The sequence below is a fragment of the Schistocerca gregaria genome, chromosome 6 (assembly GCF_023897955.1).
Source record: "Schistocerca gregaria isolate iqSchGreg1 chromosome 6, iqSchGreg1.2, whole genome shotgun sequence".
Classification (NCBI taxonomy): Eukaryota; Metazoa; Arthropoda; class Insecta; order Orthoptera; family Acrididae; genus Schistocerca; species Schistocerca gregaria.
Genome location: NC_064925.1, coordinates 100,928,385 through 100,932,745, shown reverse-complemented (window position 1 = coordinate 100,932,745; position 4,361 = coordinate 100,928,385). Strand labels below are relative to the sequence as shown.

Below are 4,361 nucleotides of genomic sequence, written 5' to 3'. Positions count from 1 at the left end.
ACAATTATCGTGGAGGATCAGGGTACATAATTAGCTAGAGGTTACTCGAAATTAAACGAGTGACACTTAGAAGATGCCGAATGCTGTAAACGTTTCACCAATACTTGCCAGAAAAGTGTAAGTAAGTTCACTTCCTACGTCTCTGCTATGATTTGATGGCTTAAATGCGCGAAGCCGATGTTGAGGAAAATGTCAACTGACTATTCGCTTCTGTTGCACGAAAACAGACGAAATTTGAAACTTCCTGGCAAATTAAAACTGTGTGCCCGACCGAGAATCGAACTCGGGACCTTTGCCTTTCGCGGGCAAGTGCTCTACCAACTGAGCTACCGAAGCACGACTCACGGCCGGTACTCACAGCTTTACTTCTGCCATTATCCGTCTCCTACCTTCCAAACTTTACAGAAGCTCTTCTGCGAGACATGCAAAACTAGCACTCCTGAAAGAAAGGATACTGTGGAGACATGGCTTAGCCACAGCCTGGGAGATGTTTCCAGAATGAGATTTTCACTCTGCAGCGGAGTGTGCGCTGATATGCGCTGATATGAAACATGTCTCCACAGTATCCTTTCTTTGGAAGGTAGGAGACGGATACTGGCAGAAGTAAAGCTGTGAGTAGCGGGCGTGAATCGTGCTTCGGTAGCTCAGTTGGTAGAGCACTTGCCCGCGAAAGGCAAAGGTCCCTAGTTCGAGTCTCGGTCGGGCACACAGTTTTGATCTGCCAGGAAGTTTCATATCAACGCACACTCCGCTGCAGAGTGAAAATCTCATTCTGGAGACGAAATTTGTTTCCAATGCTTGCGGGACCTCTACAGATTCGACGCAACAGTTGTTAAAAATTATATCGCGATTAAGAGAATGAAATCAAAAGTTTTGGGGTTGAAGTGGAACAGTTGGAAAGTTTCCAAATTCGTGCGAGAATGCAGGATGCTGTTTTACGTGAAGAAACTTCGATATTTCGCCCTATCCGAGAATAGAGGAGAGGATAAATAATAACCGAAATTAAAAGAACGGACTGGACTGCTCTCACAACGCAGAACGAAACTGAAAAGGAAATTTATGAGCATCTGGCAACCCGTATGTCAGGCAGTGCTGCTAATGACGAAGCACAAGACGATGGGTTACAAACTCTTTCAGGGAAACTTAACACTGACGCATCTCGGAGTCTTATAGTAAACATTGAGGATGACGATCTGGTATCTGCCATCGCGCAGATACCCAAAGACGAGTCAGCACGTCCAGATGCCATTCTGACAGAGTTTTACCGGGCTTTCCAGCCGCAAATAAAGCCTAAATTGCTCGTCATATATAGCAAACTGGTGAACCTTACCACTGAAATTTCGAAGCAATTCCTAGAAGGCATTCTCGTGATATTCCCGAAATAACCAAGGAGTGGGACAGTAAACAATTTGCGACGTATTACTCTTTTGAATAGTGACTATAAAATTATGGCGCGCATAATTGCCCAAAGACTAAAAATGATTATGTGTGAAGTTACCTGAACTTAACAAAGCAATATGGGTACGGACACATCAGTTATTCAAACTGTGTGCAAATACAGGGTGAAAAGTACTTAAACCGACAAACTCTGGAGGTTTTACGCGACATCAAAACAAATATTTTTCCCTAATGTCATTCTTTCCTACGGGGAGTGTCTCTCTGGCGGCACATTAATTAAACCAACAAACAATTTTCCATTTTTTTTAACAAGGAACAACACATTACCACAACCCAATTTCAATTAGAGTACATTTTCAAAAATGCTCCAATCCACGTTTCTGGGAACCATCGGTCCAGAATCGACGCACACGACGACTGAAATGTGCCGGCGCTCCGCCATGTTGGATCCACATGCGTTGTCTTGTAGGGAGCGGCACGTCTTGCTGCGATTCTGGCAATGCTCTGGCGAGAAAATTTTAATAGTGCCTGCCATTTAATGGCCTAGGTAGCAGATACGGTCCAATTAAACAGTCCCAAACAACACCGACCCACACGTTAACGAAGAACCGCACTTGATGGGCGCTAGTAACTGTGGCATATGAGTTACCCTCTCTCCAAATATACGAATTGTGCATGCTGAAGACTCCGTCACTCCGTAACATTGCTTCATCTGTAAACAACACAGAGGATGGAAATGTAGGATGCATTTCACACTGTTCCTGGTACCACTTCTAAAACTGTGCTCTGGGTGGATAATCAACTGGTTCCAAGTTGTGGACACGCTGTAAGTGAAATGGAAGTAACAATTGCTCTCGAAGGACTGGTCTTACATTCGTCTGATTCGTCCCCAAATTACGTGCAATTGCACCAATGCTGTTGAAGGATCCCGCTCCACATGTTGCAAGACAGCTTCCTCAAATTGCAGCGTTCTTACCGTGCGACGGCGTCCCTGTCCAGGTAATCTGCTAAATGACCCGGTCTCATGCAGACGTTGGTACACAGCAGCAAAGGGCACATGATGCGGCATACGGCGATTAGGATATTTTTGTTCATAAATCCGTTGTGGTGTGCTACGTAGTACGCACCAACCATATCAGTGTACTCACTCCAGGTGTATCGCTCCATTAGTAAACGGAGACAGTGCACTGCTACACTGGTGGACAACAGTTGCCTACATCTGAAGAGCGTAATACGCCCTCTAACGACTGAAGAGCGTAATACGGCCTCCAACAACTAAAGAGCGTAATACGGCCTCCACCGGTTTAAATAATTCTCATATGAAAAAATGACATTAGGGAAAAATATTTGTTTTGATGTCCCCTACAACATCCCAGAGTTTGTCGGTTTAAATGCTTTTCACCCTGTACAGGGACATCATAGTGACAACAGATACTCTCGCTCTTCAAGTTACTATAAAGACGGTTGACTCTGAAAAGGCCTTAACAAGATGAGCCACCACTAACTTCTCACAACAATGACCGGAATGGGTTTTCCCCACTTTCTTGTCAACACCATTGGTCGGGTTCCACAGAACTGCTCATCAAAATTATGGTCAATGATCATATAATCAGGAATCTTGATTTTATCAGTTCTGTGGGGTAAGGTTGTTCAGTGTCGTTGACTTTGTTACAGAGCCGAGCATACAATGCCAGAAAATCACTTGTTAAGCATACACGGATGACGTAGGCCTAGTGAATACAAGCCAGAGTGACGCACAGAACACACTGCAGGTCATCATCAAAAACCAACTCGCATCCGGCGCGAAGTTAAACGAAACTGAATCAAGCATCATGGATACAGTGTGTGGAATATTTCTACGTAACTTGGAACAGTCAAATGTGGTCACCCATATGCGAAGTCTAGGTGCAGAATAAAGCATACTATAACTGCAACCCCTGCAAAATCCTCGTAAGCGTGCCAGCCAGTATCAAAGATGCGTGAATCGCGAGAAAACTCGCTGAAATCCAAAATATAGCCTTACCAGAATTGTACATGATTTCTAACATCAATAATCTAGCACAGGTTTTACCCAAACCGCGTGAAAAAGCCACAAGGATTCCGTTGGCTTTGAGCCGCTTCGTGAGTCATGATAACATTTTCAAAGTTAAGTTTAACGTATTAACTCTCTCCACCGAATATGGGGGAAGGGGGCTATAACTCACTACACGTAAACTGCAGAGGCAGACAAAATACAGTTTAACGTTCAGCTTACTGGACATATCACCGTGGATTCTTTGGACTCACCTAGACGTGTGCGGCACATTTCTCATGACCTTATTACTTGTAAAAAGTTCTTAATAGAACTTGTCTATATTCAAACTAGAGTCCATGTAACGACTTACAAAAGTTGAGGACACGTATAAGAAAGTAATGAAAGCTGAAAGCAGAAATGTGGTTGAAGAAAAATAGCCTCATTATGATGGGAAAGTAATCTGACAAAACATCAGTGCTCGTAACTTACTAACAAACGTGAGAGCTTCATGGTACAAAGTAGTCTAATCGAAACTTCAAGCCACCCATATAGCAGATTCACCAATTTGTGAATACTGTGGCTTACTAAATACCGAAGGACATTGCGTGCACTACAGGGAAGAAAATATGGCAACTCATCAGGCAAACGTTAGGCAGGATAACCCGGACAGTAGCCAACCATATCACGACTGCAGATTTTTTGAAATCCAATTATGTGCCCTACCCATTACCAAAAACTAAAGTTGTAAACTGGCCAAAACAATTAATAGTACATTATTCATAAATGAAGAAAACAAAAACAAAAAAGATTTCCGACCATATCTTGTCCTTCAGCAACACAATCTAATGAAGAAAAAAGATTGTGAGAAACACTTTGCCAGCTTTTTACCATTTTCTGGAACTTAGTGACCATTTTGAAACGAAACAGGCAGAGACAGAACACCTAAATA

The 4,361-nt window shown here is 43.1% G+C and overlaps 1 non-coding gene across 1 annotated transcript; it reads right to left on the bottom strand.

The window, feature by feature from the left end:
* Positions 1-262: 262 nt before the first annotated feature.
* Trnas-cga (transfer RNA serine (anticodon CGA)) lies at positions 263-337 on the bottom strand. Its single transcript has one exon. It is a non-coding gene; the product is annotated as a tRNA-Ser (tRNA).
* Positions 338-4,361: the final 4,024 nt, after the last annotated feature.